The sequence below is a fragment of the Mus caroli genome, unplaced genomic scaffold, assembly GCF_978045245.1.
Source record: "Mus caroli unplaced genomic scaffold, Mus_caroli_1 scaffold_3, whole genome shotgun sequence".
Classification (NCBI taxonomy): Eukaryota; Metazoa; Chordata; class Mammalia; order Rodentia; family Muridae; genus Mus; species Mus caroli.
Genome location: NW_028227258.1, coordinates 127,455,021 through 127,476,635, shown reverse-complemented (window position 1 = coordinate 127,476,635; position 21,615 = coordinate 127,455,021). Strand labels below are relative to the sequence as shown.

Sequence of the window (21,615 nt, the reverse complement as noted above, 5' to 3'; positions counted from 1 at the left end):
GAATGACTGTTAAGTTTGTCTACTGGAAAAGTTTTTTCTGTACTAAATCACACTGAAAGATGGGGAACGCCACTGTTTATTATCCAATTCTGGACAAGAACAGATCCCCCCCAGTACCTAGGGGCTCCTAGCTCTGGCCAGCAGGGGGGATGGAGGGGCTCTTCACAGCAGCCCCCTAGCTCTGGCCAGCAGGGGGATGGGGGGCTCTTCACAGCAGCCCCCTTTGTTCTCCTGAGCTCCTCTCTGATTTCAAGCTTCACTCGCCCGTCCCCCCACTCCCCCACCCCCGTCCCAAGTTTGTGTGTTAATGACGCTATTACCATCTGGCTTGCCCTACTTTCCAAAAGATATAAATCTCCCAGCTTGACTGCCCACATTATCATTTAAGTGCCACCATAGCCAGAAGGAAAAGATGCTTTCAAGGCTCAGATTCTTGTGCTCAGACTGCCCTGGCACTACTCCTGTGCTCTAAGTACTATAGACTGCACATTGAGGGCAAGACTATGCCTCAGAGAGGGCACATTCCCCCAAACCAAAGAAGACTTGTTACCTGGTAGAAGAGAGACTCCAAATGATTTCCCTTTAAAACTAGTTTTTATTTTATCCAGATGCGCCAATGTCTTTTTTTGTGCTTGAACACTTCTCTCAGTGCCCTCCTCTTGGGCTAGTAAAAGTGTCAGCAAGACTTCCAGGCATTCTGAGCAATGTGGCCCTCTGTGGCCTTCCTTTTCAACAGGAGAATAGATTGTCTCTCTGTGGGAATGGGGGCGAGTGAAAGAGAGGTGAAAAGACGGCTTTTGGGAGCTGGATAGCCCGGTCAAACTCCCACTTTTAATGGAGCCTGAATGGGTGTGTGCTCTTCATGTGACTTACACACTCCTAGCTACACACCTGCATCTTCCTCTGTCTTTCCTGGGCATAGTCATTGGCGGGTTTTTGCTTTTTGAGCACAAAAGCTGAGAACATATAACAAAAGTAACTGGGCTGGCTTGTGCACGGTCCCAGGAAGCCCCCATTTATCTGGCCTGGTCTCTGTGAATGGAACAGAGCGGACTCTGTCTCTAAGCTCATGTGTGCTGAAGGTTCAGGCCCCTCCTTGGTTTAAAAAGTTCACACACACACACACTTTCCAGATTTCCAGACTGTTTGCTTACAGGCAGTCATGTCTGGGTGCTTCTGTTTGTGAGTTCTCCCCTCTTCCTAGAGGCAGGTTCCATTCACATCAGCCAACCCTACAGGTTGGAAGAATCAGAAGTGTGAAGTTCCCAGATACCTAGGAAAGCTCTTCAAAAATCAGAAGAATTTTAGCATTTGAGGAAATTAGCTGAAGGGCTAGCAAACACACATGCACACACAGATGGACGCCATCACATTTCCATCTTTAAGAAAAAATATTTATATATTATTTGCTTATATATCCCTACTGCCTTATTTGAACTAAGCACGAGATGCACAAAAGTGACTACTCTATAGCACGCTGATAAGGCTGTTTTTGCACGAGTCTCTTTATTCCCCTCTCACTTCATTTTCTGGCCTTTTTCTTCCAAACTCAAAAAAAAAAAAATCTTGTTTAGAAATTTGTATCCCCCTTTTCCTTCTGAGAACATTATCGAGTTGATATGAAGAAATTGCAGAGGATATACCATTTAAGTAAGATGCACTTTTAATCACTGGTCATTAAAATGGTTATGTTAAATATACTCAATTACATGCATGACTTAACTCTAACAGTACTGTCTATTCTCCCAGCTGCTCACGTATTCCTAAACGGTAGTCTGCGGTGGAAACTTGATTATGCTGAATCCATACATTTCCATGGATTTCATCAGCCTAATTAATGCCTCAGTGTGGTCCTGGGGTCTGAATGAACCTTTTACTGTCATTTGAGGTTTAAGGCAGTGTTGGAATGTGGAAGTTTCTCTCTCTCTCTCTCTCTCTCTCTCTCTCTCTCTCTCTCTCTCTCTTGCTTTGGGGATTCCACTAAGCAGGGTAGGTAGCAATCGTTAAAGAACAAAACTATTACACATCGAGGAAACCCCGTTCAAACGTCAGGGGGGGGAAAGTAGCCCGATTCTTCATTTGCATATTCTTGATTTCATAGACAACCTCCAAATATTTAGTAAGGCAGAAATACCACCATGCTATTGAATCTCAAAACTGCACTGAAAAAGGGAAAGTTGGAAATAGATTTACAACCGGTGGCTGAACCCGTTTCTTTTGCTCATCAAAGCTGCCCTGCTCCATTCTTTCTTCCGGCTCCATCACTCCTAGACTGTTCCCCTCCACTGCAACTTTCATCTTTCCCGAGGAAGCACTCAGGGCGTGTTTTCACAAGAAACTCAAATCACCCCCCAAGTGGGTGACTCCATTCTGTCTTTTCAGGTGTAAATTTACATTTGAATACTTCTCAACCTCACTGACCCCTGCTATCCCTGGCCCTGCCTCCACAGAGCTGCTGCCAATCTACAACCCCACAACTTGCAAGGGCAGGCAGAGGTCGAATTTCCCAAACTCCACCCCTAACCCCGAGACCAACAAGTGCTCCTACTTCCCAGGAGAGATAGCTCGATATGTCTGTTCTTACTAACATGTATATGGAAGAATTCCTTTTAAGATGTATTTTCTTGGTTACCAACAAGAGGAGAGAGGACAGAGACAGAGACAGAGGCACAGAGATAGACACAGAGACAGAGAGAAAGCAAAAAGAGGTTGAGATTCTGGAGTCTTTAAGAAATGTAGTAACTCAGGCCTGACATGCTAGTGCATTCCTTTAATCCCAGCACCTGGGAGGCAGAGACCGGTGGATGTCTGTGAGTTTGAGGCCAGCTTGATCAACAAAGTAAGTTCAAAACAGCCAGGGATACACAGAGAAATCTGGGAGGCCAGGACAGGGGAATGGAGCAACTCAGGCAAGTGGACATTGAAACTTTTCCTTCTTCTTGAGTCCCCAAGGATCTGGGCTCCCAGGGCCAGATTCTATGCCATTGGCTTAGAACTTGAGTCTACAGGGGAATGTCATATCTGGGTGCCCATCTAGTGAATAGAACCACAGGATTTCAGATTTATAAGCTTGGAACTTCATGTAGGTTATTGCCAAAGCAATAATTTTTGTACTATGAGTATATTTCAGGGTTGGAAGTTAGCCTTTTGTAGGGCCTTGCTTAGATAAGGGATTCTAGAAGAGACAGTGTTTCAGAATTGGCATATACTGTGGGCCATTTAGACAGATCAATGTAGACTCAGATATGTCTGTAAAACTTAACTAAGCCAAAGCTTAGGGGACTGCCGTAGAAGGCACGTGCAGGTAGCCAGACGCTTATGAGGGTCTAGGGGGGTCTCTTCATTAAGTGTAATGCTTTATACCATTGGTTTGGAATTTAGGAGGTGAGAGACAGATGATAAACATTGAATGTTGGAGGCCAGCCTTGGCTACAAGGAAGACACTGTATTGAACTTAAGAGGAAAGGATAGGACAGTCTTGGAAGCATCCCATCCCACCCAGCAGCCTCTGGGTGGGATGCTATTTAGTCATTTCCTATAATGACAAGAAAGGCTAACAAACTGATCAAATGTCCAGTTAGCTGTCTCCATAAACATCAGAGTTGGCCGACCACATCTGGCATGATGTTCCTGGTCCTGACTTCTGCTGTCCCACTTTCACTGGTGACACTTGTTTTTGAAATAGTGACTTGGTACCTGCGCGGGCTTTGTCCCTTCCGTCCCCATTGCTGTTCTCGAAAAGCCTGTGTGTGGATCATGATCATGGATGAACTCTGCTGTGTTCACAGTCCTCCAGCACAGTTGCCAAAGACAGAGTCTGACAGAGTGCCGCTCGGACATGCGCAAAGCATCCGGTTCCGTTTCCAGCCCAGCATAAACTGGGTGTATATGGTGCATATCTGCAATCTCAGTACATAGGAGGCACAAGTTCAAAGCTAGCCTGGGCCTGAGCCCGTCTCAAAAGACTAATTGGAATGTGTCAGGTGGCTTCCAAGTGCCTGTAAAATGAGGCTGATTAGAAAGCCTGGCCTTTTGCAGAATCCCTGGTTGTTCTATTTTCTTTCAGAGCTAAGTGGGTGCAGCATACCAACCTTGACTCCAGAAGGCTGAGCAAATTAGAAGTGGGGTGTTTCATTGTCCAACCACAGATCCTAATGATGGTAGATGTAGGAAACACAGACTCCAACAGCCGAGGTGTAGCAATGACAAGTGTCACACATTCATGCTATAAAACGATAAGCTGTGTCACTTGGCCTGTTACTGTCCGATCTCCCCCTGGCTTTCTTTTTTATTTGTTTGTTTGTTTGTTTGGTTGGTTGGTTGGTTGGTTGGTTGGTTTTGGTTTTCCAGACATGGTTTCTCTGTGTAGCTCTGGCTGTCCTGAAACTCCCTCTGTAGACCAGACTAGTCTCAAACTCATAGGAGATCCACCTGCCTATGCTATTGGAATGCACAGATTAAAGGTGTGTGCCACCGTTGTCCAGCTACCTCTAGCTTTCTTCTGCATAGGTTTGTTTACTCACATGGATAGTTTGATGCAGGGACAGGGCCACTGTGTTATTTGCTGCACAGACTGACAGAATTCTCAAGGGTATTTTTACCTACAGTGTGTAAATAATTTGTGGTGTGCCACTTAGCCGTCAGAAAACATGCCCTCTTAGCAAAGTTTTGGGGAGAGTTAACATGTTTTCTGTAGGATGTATTCTAGAGTAGGTGCATCTGGTAACACGTTTTTAAATGGTTTCCCATGAAAAAAGTCACTGAGCCGAGTAGAAAACACCATGTCACTGATAACACTTGGTCCAGTCATGGGTTCCTCTTCTTCTCTGAGTGGCATGCTAGCCTTCCTTCCTTCATGAGGCAAACTGCAGCAAGGCTGCACACGTCTCCAGCAGTGGGGAAGTTGGGACAAAGGGGATTCAAACTGTGCCCTTGTTTTTGGAGTTGCAGGATTTAAATGCTGCAGTACCCTGGCAGTGGCCCTGCAGGCTGGCTTTGGAACTGTTCGGTGCTTAGTTTCTGAATTCTACTTTTAAATCCAAATCCAAAATTTTTCCCCCATTGGTTCAGGAAAGAAAAAGAAATACCTAATTTGAAATCCTGTTATAAATTCTACGAAAGCCAACTTAGAAGAGCTTAGAAATAGCTCTGAGTCCCACATCTCAATATGCTGTGCTGGCTCCTGTGGTTGTTTCTGAAAGAAGAAAGGGAACACCTGGTCTCTAACCAGGAGGAAAGCGGATTCGGGCACCGGGCATCTCGGTTGCTCAGTGGGGGCAGGCCTCTGCACTCCCAGCGATCAGGAAATTTAAAGCCGGTTGGATACATCTGCAAACAGCACATTTCCCAACTTGGGAAATGCCAGTTCGTGTTATTTCTGTGGCTAGGAGTTGCTTAGGATCTGTGACAGCTGAGGTTTTCCTATTGATTTTATGACAATGTTGTTCAGAGCGCTCACAGAACTGAGAAGAGAGGAGAGTCCAGTTTAGCAAGGTGATTCTGAACTCTGAGTGCTGTGCCTTAATCAAAGTGTGGAAAATGAAATTCGAGCTCAAGAAAGCGCAAAGGGGAATTCGATTCTCAGCCTGAACTTTTATAACTAACTCAACCCTCAGAGGAGGGGTGGGACTGGCTGCTGCCTTTGAATGCTTATGATCGACCATCGGATGCATCAGCCTTAAAAGAAATCATATCTTATATTAAGGAGGCAGAGAGGTGGCTCAGCAGTTAAGAGGACTTGCTGCTCTTGTAGAGGACCTAAATTCCGTTCCTAGCACCCATGTCAAGCAGTTTACAACTACCTATAACTCTTAGCTCTAGAGAATCTGATGCTTTCTGCCCTCCGTGGGGCACCAGTATTGCACATGTGTAATGTGTGTGCACACACACACACACACACACACACGAAAATAAAGTTGTTTTGGTTTTTTTTTTTTTGGTAAGAAACCACAAGTGAGGTCATTGTAGATGTTTGAAGGTGAGTCTAGATTTGTGAGCATGCGCAATGAGAGCAGCCGATAGCAGCATAAGATGGGTGGAGGCTGGGATGAAGGCACCAAACACACATTGCTCTGAAAAATCTTCAAACTCATATTTAGTTGTTTTTTGTTTTTTGGTTTTTTTTTTTGTTTTTGTTTTTGGTTTTTTTTTTTTTTTTGGTTTTTCGAAACAGGGTTTCTCTGTATAGCCCTGGCTGTCCTGGAACTCACTTTGTAGACCAGGCTGGCTTTGAACTCAGAAATCCACCTGTCTCTACCTCCCAAGTGCTGGGATTAAAGGCGTGCGCCACCACGCCTGGCTCATATTTAGTTCTTAAATAACTTGATACTCAAGTATTCTTCCGATGTAGCCATAGAGGAAAATACTATTTTTCATCTTGTGCATTATTTTCTCTATGGTAAGGCACCAGCAAGCACACTCATCTCAGTGGAAGTCCAGTGAATCCCAAAACCCCAGGACTTCAAACAAACAAACAAAAACACCGGGTCAAGAAAAATTTGAAGGTCAAGGATGCGAAGGACATGGACCCGTATGCTTAGAAAGCAGAAACGCAGGTGGAGCAGAGAGCAGCCCTGTTGGAACTGTGGAATCACTAGGTAACCCGAGCAATTGGTGGAGGCTGCTAGAGAGCTGGCTGGCAGGTACCCCGATGGTCTGTGCTGATCAGAGCACAACTGGGAAACTGTGGCCTGGGCCAGGGTCTGCAGCTTGCCTGCCTCATCATATGGATCTGCTTGCATCACTGTGTTTGTTGCTGAAAGCCATCCAGCTTGCTGCAGCCACGTCACCTGCCACTTGTCAGCCTGATTCATTGCCAGCAGTAACTTTTCCTGATGTCTCACTCTCCGACACTTGTATTTTGGGATTAAAACTAGATGTCCTAAGGGGCTAGGGATGTAGCTCATTTGGTAGAGTGTTTTCCTAGCATGCTGGAAAGCCTGGATTTCCTACATAAACCAGACATGGCAGCATATGCCTGGGACTCTGAAGATTTAACACAAGGCTCAGAAGCTCAAGTTGAAGGCCAGCCTAGGCTACAGAGAACAAAACCTGTGGTTGAGAGAAGCATCCTTGGCACTGTTCCTTACAGAGACAAGGCCCAGGCTAGCAGAAGGAGGAGCCGCTTGAACCATTTCATCATATCTCTGTATAAGTCGTGTGAGTTCTGATGGCCTGGCTCCTCTCTTCTCCAGGGCCGTTCACAGTCCCATCACCTCTGTGGTCGGGCTATGCTTGATAGTGAGGTATAGAAAGATACATGCATGTGTGTGAGTATGTATGTGTATGTTTGTGTTTCTGAGTGCATGGTTGGTGGGGACGGGTGATGTCTCACTTCCATTCACCCATCACCCGGGTAGTTCTAAGTCCTCCCTGAGTACTGTTGCAGAACTGAGTACTCCCAATGAACCATCTTGTTGGCCCAGTAACTCTGTTTTCAGACATGAACCTGAATGGATACTAGGGAGAGAAAAAACAAACTGACAAGTTTTTCCCTGGTGTGGAATCTGGTTTTGCATTACTCAAAAGCAAAAGGAAGAGCTATTTAGCTGGAGGAAGGGCACCAGAGAGGGGGAAGAGGGAAGGAGAAGGGGAGGGGTATGTGGTGTATGTATGTGATCGATGCTATCAGTGCGTTATAATAAGAGACATCCCATCTCTAAGAGTTTCCCCAAGGCCTGTGAAGGATGCAGAGGGAGGCTTTTCCAGGTGTGGGTGTTTTGCAACAGACTGGTTAAGTTGCCCATACCGAACACCTTCAAAGAACAGGACCATGGATGGATGCGTCAAGAGGAAAGAAAGGATCATCTCCTAGGACAGGGTATGGGCTAGGCCATCAGCTCTTTCCTCCACTGGCTTCACCCCTGATCGGAAGCACGCCCAGAAGGAATATTCCCACTTCTCACTTCCACAAGCCTTGCCCACATTCTTCTCTCTGCCCAGCTCTGAAATCTGCTTCTTGTTTCCATTTGATTTTAAGACAGGGCTTCTTGTAGTCCAGGCTGGCCTAGAACTCACTATATAGCTGAGAATAACCTTGAACTTCTGATCCTCTTGCCCCCACCTCCTGAGTACTGGGATACAGGCATGTGTCACCATACCTAGTATACGCAGTAAAGGATTGAACTGGAACCTTGACACGTTAGGGAAGCCTTCCACCAGCTCAGCTACAACCCCAGCCCCACTGAACGTAGAGGTGCACACATGTAAACTCAGCACTGGGGAAAAGGAGGCAGGAGAATCAGACGCTAAGGTTCATTCTCACCAGCATAGTGAGTCCCAGGCCAGGCTGCTGTGCATCAGACCCTATCAAAAGAAAAAGAGGAGGCAGGAGGAGGAGGAAAGAAATGAGAAGTAGTCATCTTTCCCCTCACTCGTTTCTCCTCTGGGGTCCCCTGGAGATTTTTCAGAATTAAATCATGATCTAAGTTAGATGTGAGAGAGAGAGAGAAAGAGAGAGAGAGAGAGAGGAGAAATTCTCCCCAAAAGTAATGAGTAAGAATAAAATGGGGCCACTCCACAGAGACTAAGGTAAGACTCACATCCGAAGGCAGCCACAGGTGGCAGCCAGAGGTAGGAAGGGGAGGATTAGTTTAACTCTCTTTTCAAGGTTCTTGGGTTCTGAAGACAGACAGCAAAGCTAGAGTCAAATGGATCAGCAATAAAGCGACAAGTCAGCCATCCTGGGTCACATAGCTCCAGGCTATTTGGGCAGTCTTTCCTGCCACTGGTAGGGGAGATAAACTGAAGGCTGGCAACCCTTCTGTTTGACATCAATTAAAATTCGTAGGTCAATGTTATTGGCCATAACAACTCAGGGAAGGAAATTAGAGAAATAATTTGAGCACCATGACCTCACTGTGGTTTATACAACACACCTCCTGGGAGCTGGGAAGCTTCTCAAGGCTCTGGAGTTTGTTTCTTTACACCTGGGTTCATGGAGACTCCACTCCGGTTGTTCCAGGAAGAGTCAGCTAAGTGGTTTTGCCTTTGGTACCTGAAGGACTCCAGCGGACGTTGCTGGTCGAAATTCCCTGTTCTGTAAGGAAGTTGAGCAGGTCTGCAGGGCCAAGCTAGGTCTAAGAGTGGATTCTAGCCATTGGGGCCTCTGGAGTTCAGACTTTGCAACTATAAATTTATCTGTAGGTTTTAGTGTGTGCTGCAGAGCACAACACGCTTGGAGATCTTCAGCATCAGGGAACATTCAGCTTGATGAGCTGCTAAAAAAATATCCGTATCATTGCATAAATGTTTATACACAAAATGAAAAATTGAGGGCTGGGGTATAGCTCAGTTGGGAAAATGCTTTTCTAGAGTGCAAGAAGTTCTGGGCTGGATCTCCAGCACAAAATAAACCAACACTTGAGAAGTGGATGCGGAGGATTCTGAAGTTCAAGGTCATCAGAGAAAAAAAGGAAGGAAACTGGAAAATGGGGGCTGGGGCTGGGGGGAAGGGGTCTGACAACTGAAGAAGCTAACTGGAGGGTCTTGGGAATAAGTTTTTTTTCTTTTTTTTTTTTTTTTTCTTTTTCAGATCGAACCTAGAAATTGTACTCTCCTCAATCCGCTTAAGAGAATCTGGCTGATGGCTTTGGTCTGAGAGTTCAGACATCTCTTGTGCAGCTAAGAAAGACCTCATTTTCCATTTGCTGGATCCTCCTGGTTTGTCATCCCTGAATCCTGTAAGAAGGTCATCAGGAGGTCCCCTGCGCTAGAAGGACCATGTGAGTTCATCCCAGATGATGGGTGGCACCATGGTTTTAGCAGCTCACACAGTGGAGAACCACATTCGCTCTGGAAGAGCTTGGCAACATGTATTTGGTAACAGAACAAGGTCAGCTTGAGCTCTATCCTTCTGTGGCTATACTGAACAAAAGGAGAGAGAAAGGAAGAGAGAGAGACAGAGGCAGAGACAGGCAGAGACAGGCAGACAGAGACAGAGACAGAAACAGAGAAATGATTCCTGAATTATTTTTAAAAATTAATTTTAAAATTCAGACCAATTAATCAGTAATACATGCCTGTAGTCTCAGCCTAGAACAGATCAAACAGGAAAGTCTCAAGACTAAGGTCAGCCTGGACCACTGGAGAGTTTCAAAGAAAACAAATTACCATTTGGGCATAATGGCACACACCTTTTAATTCCAGTCCTTGGGAAGCAGAGGCAAGTAGGTCTCTGAGTTCAGGACCCGCCTGGTCTACAGAGTGAGTTCCAGGTCAACCAGGGCTATACAGAGAAACCTTATCTCAAACCAACCAACAAAACCCACAGCAAACTGAAAACAGGTTATCTTTTAAAAAGACAATTTAGCCGGGCAGTGGTGGCGCATGCCTTTAATCCCAGCACTTGGGAGGCAGAGGCAGGCGGATTTCTGAGTTTGAGGCCAGCCTGGTCTACAAAGTGAGTTCCAAGACAGCCGGGACTATACAGAGAAACACTGTTTCGAAAAAACCAAAACAAAAAAGATGACTTAGCCAGTTATGGTGGCTCATGCCTTTAATCCCAGCACTTGCAAGGTAGACACAGGCAACGAGTTCAAGTCTATCCAGGTCTATATATTGAATTCCAGGACACTCAGGGGTACAGATTAGAGAGACTTCATGTTTAACACACACACACACACACACACACCACTATGTGAATACATAGATTTATGTGCATTCTATTCCAGAAAGCCTGTGGTGATTATAAAACAGTAAAAATAGGTCACAGTAGAAAGGACCTTCAAGATCCGCTTAGAACACTTACCTGTCACTTCTGTGTCACTTTACATTTCTATAATTCATCTTTTGAGGGAGGCTCAGAATCGATATGAAATGATATATGTTTACCCCAATCAGGCTCTCATATATTCTAAGCTGGCCTTGAACTCCTGATATAGCAGAGGGTGGCCTTGATCTGGGAGCAAAGGTGCTGTCATTTCCAGCAGAGAAATGATATCTAGACCAAAGACACAGCTTTTATTATATAGCCAATGCTTCTTTAAATGCCTGGCAACCCTCCCTTCTGCAGTGCTTGATGGTGTGTTACCGAAGGAGTTTTCCTAAACACCAGCACAAATGAACGGGCACACATCAAGCATACAAGACCTGGAGGAGGGAGGGGGCCTTGCCGATTCCTCAGATGCAGTGATGGATGAGAAAAGTAAGGGTGGACCAGAGCAGCCACAGCATTGAAAGTCTATGGTTTCATTTCACAGAAGTAGTTGTTCAGCTCTGTACTTGGTTTGCCATTGGCAGTGTTGTATAGAGAGGGCTGAGGCTCAAACCCAGGTCCTTACCACTAGGGCCTGTCATTCTTAGCCTTCCAACCTTAAAAACAAACAAAACAACAACAACAACAACAACAAAACTTATTTTGATTTTCATTTCATTTCATATTGCACCCAGGATCTATTTTAAGAAATCTTGTGTTATAACCTGTGACCAAAAGTTAAGTAGCAGTTTTTCTAATGTGTCTGCGTTTGCTATAAAGAATTGAAACTGAGCCAGGCAGTGTTGGTGCACGCCTTTACTCTCAGCACTTGGGAGGCAGAAGCAGATGGATTTCTGAGTTCAAGGCAAGCCTGGTCTACAGAGTGAGGACAGGACTGCCAGGGTTATACAGAGAAACCCTATCTCCAAAGGGGGTGGGGTGGGAGTGGGGGACAGTTTGAAACTGAGTATTTTCATTGTCTGGCACTTTATAACAGGTCTTATTTGGTATTGACATTGGTATTTGGAATGAGCATTTGAAGGTTTTAAAAGCTTCGGTATTTATTTTGTTCTAAAATAAAGTACTTTTTCCCTCTGTGTATTCTTTGTTATGTGTAAAGAATTTCTAGATTTTTTTTTATTTTAATTTTTATATGTCTAGGTCTTTTGTCTACACACATGACTGTGTACCATGTGCATGCCTGGTGTTCATGGAAGTCAGAAGAGAGCATGGCATTCCCTGGGACTTCAGTTACAGACAGGTGTGAGCTGCTATGTGGTTATTGGGAATTTGAACCTGGGTCCTCTGAACGAGCAGCCAATGGTCCTGATTGGTTGAGCCACCTCTTCAGCCCTGGGTGTTGTCTTTAACGTACATATTATTTTTGTGAAGTCATTTGTTACAAGATAAAGTATGTAATAACAAGTCTTTTGGGGGTTTCCCCCCTAATTTTATTATTTCAAGGAAGGTACAATGAAGACTCTTCAGTCCAGGGGGAAAACTACCCTGAGCCTGTTTTTGAAGTAAACATTTTTGTTTGGTGATTTCCTCCGATAGGTAGAATTTATTCTGGGTCTTATTTCAAAGCCGATTATTCTGAGAGGAGAAGGGCAATATTACAAAGACAATCACGTTGTGTAAAAAGATTTGCTTGTGCCTCATTCGTATGTTGTCAACAATATGACCTAAAAAAATAGGAAGAAAGAGGGGAAAAAAGACACGAAACAAACATAAAAACAGTATCTGCTTCAAACATCAAACTTTTCCGTTTGGAAGGGCATCTTTTAGGCCTTTATCAACATCCAAAGTATAAACAAATCAAAGGTGTCTTTCTTGTTCTTTTAAAAAACATTAACTGTGATACACATCTCTGTGAGGTAGGTTTTAACATATTTCTTCCTTTTTTTTTTCCCCTGCTCCATTCAGTAAGAAGGCTAAGCCTTTAGAGTATCCAGTCACCGTGGTAACTGCCAAAAAAATTCTCCTGAAGTTTGAAGAGGTCAGGTCTTGGGGTCGACAACTCTGCCCTCTCCCTGAGCCCAAGCAATGGCAGTCCTGCGGTTGGAGTGTCAGGCCAGATCTGACCGTGGGAGGTGCTCCACTCTGGCACGGAGAGAAATTTTTTGAGTCAGTTCATGGCCTAGACTCTCCAGGTGGCCTCCAAAATCAATTCTGACCTCCTGACCCTGTCTCACAGAGGCATAGCATGCACCCTAAGTAAGGATTTAGCCAGAGACGACAGCATTTGCTGAGTGTTATTTGGGACAGTATAAACACTTGAACAGGCAAGTGAGGGTTGTCAGCCCCAGAAATCATTAAAGCTCACAGCAAAACAAGGAACTCTGCTTTCAAAAGTTATAAGTGCCCTTGTGTCTGATTCAGTCCCTACGGGAATAAAATCAGTTTCATGTAAATAATAAAACCAACAGTTACTCTCCTATATCTTTTGCTACAAATATGCAAATAAGATAGAAAGATCTTCAAGGAACTAGACAAAGCACGAGTATCATGTGCTAGAGAAGGAAGCTAATTATTAAAATTCATTAATAAGCAAAGAACTTGTAGCATTGTTAAAGTGGTAAAGTCCATGCCAGTTTTGAAATATTTTAAAGGGGAAATTTTGACAGTGCTGCCTTGTCTGGACAAAGAAATCTAAGCAGTGGGGACTGAGGATGGAATTGTCGGCCTCACTCCCTTGCTACTTTGTAAAGCAAATGACTTATAGCCTCCATTTGGATACAAAGTAGAGAAACTTTGTAAATAAGGAAAATCACATCACTCACAGCTGAAGAAGAAGAAGAAGGAGAAGAAGAAGAAGAAGAAGAAGAAGAAGAAGAAGAAGAAGAAGAAGAAGAAGAAGAAGAAGAAGAAGAAGAAGAAGTGAGAAAAGACAAAATGTAACAGCTTCTCTCTGCAGAGTTACAAGTTGTCAACAGTTTAAAGTCTGGGAAACAACACCAAGGTGTATATACACTTGTGATTCTGCGTGTGCAAGCTGTGCAGAGCATGCATGCTCATATACCCTTGTGATTCTATTTGTGTGTGCTCATGTGTGTATGTGCGCACACACACACACACACACACACACACACACACCCTTTTATTTTTCAGAATACATCACTCAAATATCACTTTTCCTGAGAGAGCAGTGGTCCAGGCCACTCCCTGAAAGAGGCCCAGAAGGGCTCTGCCTTGACCCCCACTGAGCTCCCCCCTCATCCCTATTTGCGATTCCCTCTTTGCCAGCTCTGCAAATGGCAAGTTCCTTCCCCATAGGAAACAGCTGCCATGCCTTTCCATCTGATTCTTTTGTGAAAATTCTAAGTGAGACTGAATATCCTGACTGGGAGGGGAGTGCTCTACACACACTTTCTGCTCCAAGGCCTGGGCCTTACTAGGCTTCTCACTCCATTAAATCCCTATTATAAAACTTATCTCCACAAAGCCTATTATAGTGTTCTGAGAACAAACTGGACCATGAATAACTTAGTTGGAAGTGTAGATTATTTTCTACTGGAGAAAAGTTAGACATGACAACAGCTTAGCCGAGAGAACAGTGATTCATCTTAAATAGATGGATTCAGAGTGCAATAAAGAGCATCTCTCTGTTTCCTCTTCACCCTCATGACACACTTCTTTGTCTTAAGCATGTCCTGATGATGCCATTGTTCCCCAGCAAAGCACAGATCTCACAGGGATAATGTCCTTCTAGCAGTGGACCTGTAGACAGTTAGATAGGTCAAGGGGCCCCTGTACTCAGATGTGGGATGAAATAATAGGGATAGGATCTTACATAAATCAATTTCCCAATTAAATACAATTATTATTTCCTTTTGTTTCCCCATGGAGTCCAGGCATGATGGCATGGTGGAATATTCCTTGAATCATAGCACTCCTGAGGTGGAGGGCAGACAGGTCTCTATGAGTTTAAGGCAAGTCCAGTCTATGCAGTGAGTTCGAGGACAGCACAGTTGCACAGTATAATCCGGAAAGAAGAAGGAGGGGGAGGGGGAGGGGAGGAGGGGGGAGGGGGAAGGAGAGTTCTCTTTCTATGGAATATACTATATAGCTTACAGAATACTTTAAGTTTCATTGTTTTTACATGTATATTAAAGATGTATGTGTGTGTAGATGCTTGTGTAGGTGTGAGGATGGTTGTGCACCCATGGGTGCACAGGCACGTGTTTGGACAAGCCCATGCCATGGAACATAGGGAAGTTACAGAAGAACTTGTGGGAGCTGCTTACCTCTGCCATGTGGATCCCAGAGATTGAATTTACCTTGTGAGACTTAGCAGCAATCACCTTTCCTCACGGAGCCCTCTTGCTGGCTCTGGAATAACTTTGACTCCTCGTTTTGTTTGACACCCTAACATGACATTGGGGAAAACCCTATCATGAATCTTGTTTAACAATGGCATTAACTTAGATTAATTTTTTTTTTACATTTTTATTGTTATTTTTAGATGGGGTCTCATGTAGTCCAGGTTGGCTTTGAACTCGATAAGGTTGACCTTAGACTTCCAGTCTTCTGCATCTGCTTCTCAAGCTTTGGGACACCAGCATCTGTCACCACACCTGCTCTCTATAGCACCTGAGGTGGAGACAGAGCTTCTCTGTGCACGCCAAACAGCACCATGAGCTGAGCCCCAGCCACCAATGTGGACTGTATAACTCAATGGTCAAAACACAAAGATGGGCTTTTCATAATCTGTGGGTTCTCTGTTCCTCACTATCAACATTTTGATTTAAAGAGTAGCAAGTTTTTTATATCTTTTAGACTAAAAACAAAAAATTAGAAGACATGGGCTGATGATAAAGAGGAAAGAAAGAAAGGAAAGAAAGGAAAGAAAGAAAGAAAGAAAGAAAGAAAGAAAGAAAGAAAGAAAGAAAGAAAGAAAAAAGAAAGAAGGAAGGAAGGAAGGAAAGAAAGAAAGAAAGAAAGAAAGAAAGAAAGAAAGAAAGAAAGAAAGAAAGAAAGAAAGAAAGAAAGAAAGAAAGGAAGAAAGGAAGAAAGGAAGGAAGGAAGGAAGGAAGGAAGGAAGAAAGAAGCCGGGCATGGTGGCACATGCCTTTAATCCCAGCACTTGAGAGGCAGAGGCACTTTGTAGACCAGGATGGCCTCAAACTCAGGAATCCACCTGCCAAGTGTTGGGATTAAAGGCGTGCACCACCACTGCCCAGCTATATGTGATTTCTAATGAAATATCTTGATTGATTGATGATTGATTGAGACACACTGTCACTATGTATCCCTCACTGGCCTGAAACTCTGTATACAGACCATGCTGGCCTTGAATTCCCAGAAATCTGCCCCTTTCTGTTGTATATGATTTTAAAAACACTTGTTGAGAGCTCAAGACAGTTTTTTGTAATTAAATGACGATACAGGTTTCCTTTGCTGTTCTGATCAAACCCAGGCCTTGACCATGCGACACAAACTTTTTCACCTCTGTGCCCATTGATGGATTTTATTTATTTATTTATTTATTTATTTATTTATTTATTTATTTCTCTTTCAGGGACAAGGTCTCATGTAGCTACAGCTGACCTAGAACTTCCTGTCTATCAACAACTCACTACTTAGCCAAACTTAACCCAGAGCTTCTTGCTGATCCTTATGTCTCTACTTCACAGTCTCCTGGCTTAATTCTGTGCTGGATATCAAACCCGGAATTTCTTTTTCTTTCTCTTTTTTTGAGGGGGTCCAGGGGATTAAGGGCTCCCAGCTTCAGTCTTTATAAGTGAGCACCCTACCCACTGTGCCATGTCCCACCCTTTAGTTTTTATGTACTTCTATCTTTTAATAGCTTGGCAAGATTGAAGAAACAAAATTATTTTCTACCTTTGTTCTTGGAGTTTTGGTCCTCATCTTTAAAAAGTCTGCAGTGCCCTGCATGAAGTTACGTGCCTTTAATCAAGCACTTAGGACATAGTAGGAACTCAGAGTCATCCTGGTCTACAGTGCGATTCTAGCCTGAGCTACATAGTGAGATCCTGTCTAGATAGATAGATAGATAGATAGATAGATAGATAGATAGATAGATAGATAGATAGATAGCTTGCAGAATGCTACGGGGGTCATAGGTTTTGTTTGCTTGTGCTAATTTAGCCCTTTCTAAACATAAAAATCAAGTGAGGTAGTGGCTGCACAACCCCTTAATCCCAGCACACGAGAGGCCGAGGAAGGCAGATCTCTGAGTTCTCTCTCAGCTAGCGTGGGCTACAAAATGAGTTCCAGGATAGCCAAGGCTATACAGGGAAACCCTATCTTGAAAAACAAAACAAAAAGACAGACAAAATGATGCCAATGTTTGATTCTTCTTGGTTTTATCCACTCCCCGGAGGTCAGATAGAAACAAAATTTGTCCAGTCCAAGTTGGCACCTTACTTTATACAGCTCAGCCTCCACCTACCAAGTCACAGGTTTGTTCTACCCTGCCTATCCTTAGTCATTTTGTTTGTTTGTCTGAGATAGAGTCTCTATCTTTAACCAAGCTGACCTTGAACTCTTATCTTTCTTTGTGTTTCTGCTCTCTCACTAGCCTGTGTGAACTTTTAAAAAAGTGCGGGAAACTTGTGTCTGTATGAGGGGTGTGTTGTCAGTGATAGAGCACTTGTCCAGGAGGTTAGAGACCCGGCTTTATTTAGTCAGGAAATAGACACTCACACACACGCACACACTCGGGACAGTTTGGGTCCCAGGAATGCACAACAAAACCTTCCCTCCGTTTGGGCGAATGACTAGTCAGAAGGCTCTCCCAGATGACAAAGCACGGGTTCTCAGTCGTTGTCGGTCAGTGTTACAAATCTTGCCAGTTTCTTCTGATATCTTTATAATCTTCCTAAGTCAGTTTTAGAAATCAAGTCCGAAAAGAAAGTAATCAAATTGCTATATAGCACTTTTTTTGAGATTACTATTTATTTTATTTTATTTGGAGGGGGGGTGTCGAGACAGGGTTTCTCTGTATAGCCTTGGCTGTCCTGGAACTCTGTAGACCAAGCTGGCCTCGAACTCAGAAATCCGCCTGCCTCTACCTCCCGAGTGTTGGGATTAAAGGTGTGTGCCACCACGCCCGGCGAGATTATAATTTAATTACAACATTTTTCTCCTCCCCTTTCTGCCCTCCAAACCCTTCATATGTCCCTCTCCTCTCTCTTTCAAATCTTTTCTATTTGTTACTGCAACTGTGTATGTATATACATATATCTTCCTAAGTACAGCCTGTTGGGTCTGTACAGTTATTTTTGTATCTACATGTTCAGGGCTGACCGTTTGGCAATTGGGCAATGAACTGATGTGAACCACTGTGCTCCTCCTTGGGGAAGGCTACCTCTCCCGCTACCAGCTTTCCTTGGGTGCCTGTAGTTGTTTGTGTGGGGCTGAGACCGCATGAGCTCTGCCCCTTGCAGTTTGGCATGTTCATTGATGTCATCCTTGTTCAGATTGGGTTTGGGTGGTCATGTTGGTGAGTCTTGATGGGTGTAGCATCTGATGTTACGAGGAGACTCAATCTCACAGCAAACTCCCTGATCTTTTGGCTCATCCTTCCACTCTTTGCTATATAGCATTTACATGTGATTATATAACAGTACTGTCTATGCTCCCTGGCTAGGAAAGTAGATCCAGTCCCAGAGTCACCCATCCAGTGTCCTGTGAGTATCAAGGGCACACACCTCATCTTCTAGCCTCCATTAACTATCCAAGATCCTCAGGCAGGGATGGGGCCCTGTGACCCTCTCCTCACTAGCTACCTTGTTTTGCTCTTTAAGACAGGGCCTCCTGCAGCGAAGACTAATGTAGAACTTGTTATCTTTTTGTCTCCATCTCCTAAGTGCAGACATATTGGGCATTCACCACTATACCTGGCACAAATAGACTGAAAGACAGGAGTGGGAAGTAAAAACCTTATAAGCACGTGTCAGAAGCTCCAGAACTGCCCTGTGATCATCAAATTAGTCAACAAATACAAAAGTTTTGAGTGATGTAAAGTAAGACAGGAGGGAAAGGTTCTTTTCATGGCGTATTGCTCCTTTCTTTTCCTCTTTTTCCTTCCTTCCTTCCTTCCTTCCTTCCTTCCTTCCTTCCTTCCTTCCTTCCTTCCTTTGCCTTTGAGTTGACGTCTCCTGTAGCTCAGGTTGGTCTTTCAAATGCCCTGTGTAGGGGATGATTTTAACATCTGATCTTCCTGCCTTCCTCCTGTCTCTCATTCCCACTGTTCTAATGACAGGCATGCACCAACACACCCGGCTCTGACCATGAAATCTTAAGTCAGTAGAAACTAACTCATAACTAATGCCTGAGACCCACTCAAATAGAAAAACTGGGTTGAAATCGATTTCAACAACAACTCAAAATGAAGTCTGAGGCTTATCATGAAGATACGCTGCAGGTCTTGGAAGGAAACACTACTCCTGCCCACAGCTGATTGAGTAGGACAGGTCACTAGTGAGTTACTGCTGACTAAGATTGGTCCAGAAGTATGTTTAGAATCAATGCTACTTGCTTGGCTCAGAGCCGTGTGCTTGGCTGGGCCCTAAGAGGTTTTGACTCACAGACTCCTTTTAGTCAGAAGACAAAACTTTTGAGGACTCAGAGAGCAAGGTGTTATGTAAGTTCCATTGAAACAACAACAAGAAGAAGAAATAAAACAGGGAAAAGTCATGTTTCCTACACTCAAGAGATATCAACAAATGCTTACTTAGACAAAAAAGCAAAGCCCTTACTTAGCCCCCAGAACCTATGTAAGGGGCAGTTGTTTGTAAGGCTTTCCTTGGTAACTACAACAGCTGTTCAGCATCAGGAATGCCCAGTGCCATATCAAACTTGACTTTGACACAGACAACAGTTCAGACATTTCAAGAAGCATACTTGAATATTGAGTATGACATGTGGAAAATAAGAGAAAGAGAGTGTTATCAATTCCCCAGAAGTATGTAGCTCAGAAAGATTAAGGTATGGTTTGAACCCTAGATAGATAGATAGATAGATAGATAGATAGATAGATAGATAGATAGACAGAGAGAGAGAGAAAGAGAGAAAGAGACATAGATTATATATGATAGATGGACATAGATGATAGATACAAAGATATGTATACACATGTAGATAATAGAGATAGATATATAGATGGCAGGCAAATATACACACATATATAAATATCAATAGGTAGATGCTAGATATAGACTGATTAATATGTGATAGAGACCAGTAGGTCCACAAAAGATTGATGAATAAATGACTAGATAAATGAGAGGTAAACAGATAAAGAGATAGGTAGGTGGATAGGTAGGTAGGTAGAGAGATAGGAAGATAGATAGAAGAGAAGCAGAAGAGAGGTATTAAAATAGTTGAGGGCCAGGCACAGTGGTATATGCCCTTATTTCTAGCACTTTAGAGGCAGAGGCAAGTGGGTCTCTGTGAAATCAAGGCAGGGCCTAAACTACATAGTGAGTGCCAGGTCAGCCAGGGAAGCACAGTGAGACTGGGTCTCAAAAAGCAAGTGAGACTTTGTTACATGCTTGCTCTTACTTTGCCATATTTCAGGGAGGCCGTCTAATACGGTACTGATGATACAGGGAGACTCACTTCATCCTTTGTTGTTCTCATCATTTGGGGATTTTGTTGTTATTGTTGTTGTTACCGTCCATGGATGTATGGCATCTTCCCCCCGCCCCCTTTTTTTTTTTTTTTGGTTTTTGTTTTTTGTTTTTTTCGAGACAGGGTTTCTCTGTGTAGCCCTGGCTGTCCTAGAACTTACTCTGTAGACCAGGCTGGCCTCAAACTCAGAAATCCGCCTGCCTCTGCCTCCCGAGTGCTGGGATTAAAGGCATGCGCCACCACTGCCCAGCTCTTCCCTTTTAATTGTAATACTGACCCTGCACCCTCCTGAAATAGAACCTTCATGATTTGAATGCTCAAAATTTTGTCACATAAGTAAAATGGGTCTTTAAAGGTCTCAATCAGATTGGCCTTGAATACACCATGCAGCCAAAGCTGGCCTTGAACTCATGACCCTCCTGCTTCCACCTCCTGAAATCTAGGATTATAGACAGGGACCACATTGCCTAGCTTCCACTCCATAGGGATTGTTGTTGTTGTTGCTGTTGTAGTAGAGGCCAGAAGACAATGACAGAGACAGCTTTGTCTCTCTACTCTTTGTCACTGCTGTATAATGTCTCATGAGTCTGCATCAGCACATGTCATTCTGTCGATGGTCACTTGGGCTGCTTCTGTTTATTTCTCATCAGAACGAGACTCAGGAAAATCTGTAAATTACTGGTGGCCATGCACTGGGTAGGTAACAAAACCCTCAAGGCCATTAGTTAACATAGGGCCATACTTAAAGGTTTCTGTTTGCTGTGGAATAGCTGGGGATCAAACCCTGTGATCCTCTCCTTAAAGTAAGACATCCTGCTTCCTAGAATAAGCAGCCTACTGTCACCTGCCAAAGTCCTCCCTAGGGATGGGGAAGAGAGGCAGGCAGGGACAGTGTGGATGTGAGGTGAGACACCATGGTACATGCTGACACTGAATGCAGCGACATAAACATAGTGCTGAGACACCTGGAGGATGGATGGCTGCCTATTCTGAGGGAAGATGGCTGCCTAGTTTTCTAGCATGTGCCAATGATTACCTAACCAGGCTCTGATACTGCTGGTACTTGTTCAGTAAGGTTGGGGAGTCGAGTCGGGGTGGGGAACCCTGAGGTGGCAAATGCTTTGGCTCAGGAGTCTGAGGCTAGCCTGCACAATGAAGTCAGACCTTGTTTCTTTGGCTGGTGGCAGAGCTTAGCATGTGATCCCCCTCACCCACAGCGGCAGCGTCTCCTCTCAGGAGACAAGACCTGATCTTGCTTGCTGGACAGGCTGCCCCTCCTGGGTTCCTTGGGAAGATTGTTGGAACCTTGTCTGTATGGCAGG

The 21,615-nt window shown here is 44.1% G+C and overlaps 1 long non-coding RNA gene across 19 annotated transcripts in view; it reads left to right on the top strand.

Moving 5' to 3' along the window:
- Positions 1-21,615, top strand: part of LOC115030650 (uncharacterized) — a 614,991-nt gene that overhangs the window by 582,925 nt on the left and 10,451 nt on the right. For 11 of the 19 annotated variants that reach the window (XR_015046772.1, XR_015046769.1, XR_015046766.1 and 8 more), the window contains 2 exons: positions 9,533-9,832; positions 11,855-11,954. This is a non-coding gene — a long non-coding RNA (uncharacterized LOC115030650). The other 8 variants (XR_015046775.1, XR_015046782.1, XR_015046773.1 and 5 more) reach the window with 8 other exon arrangements.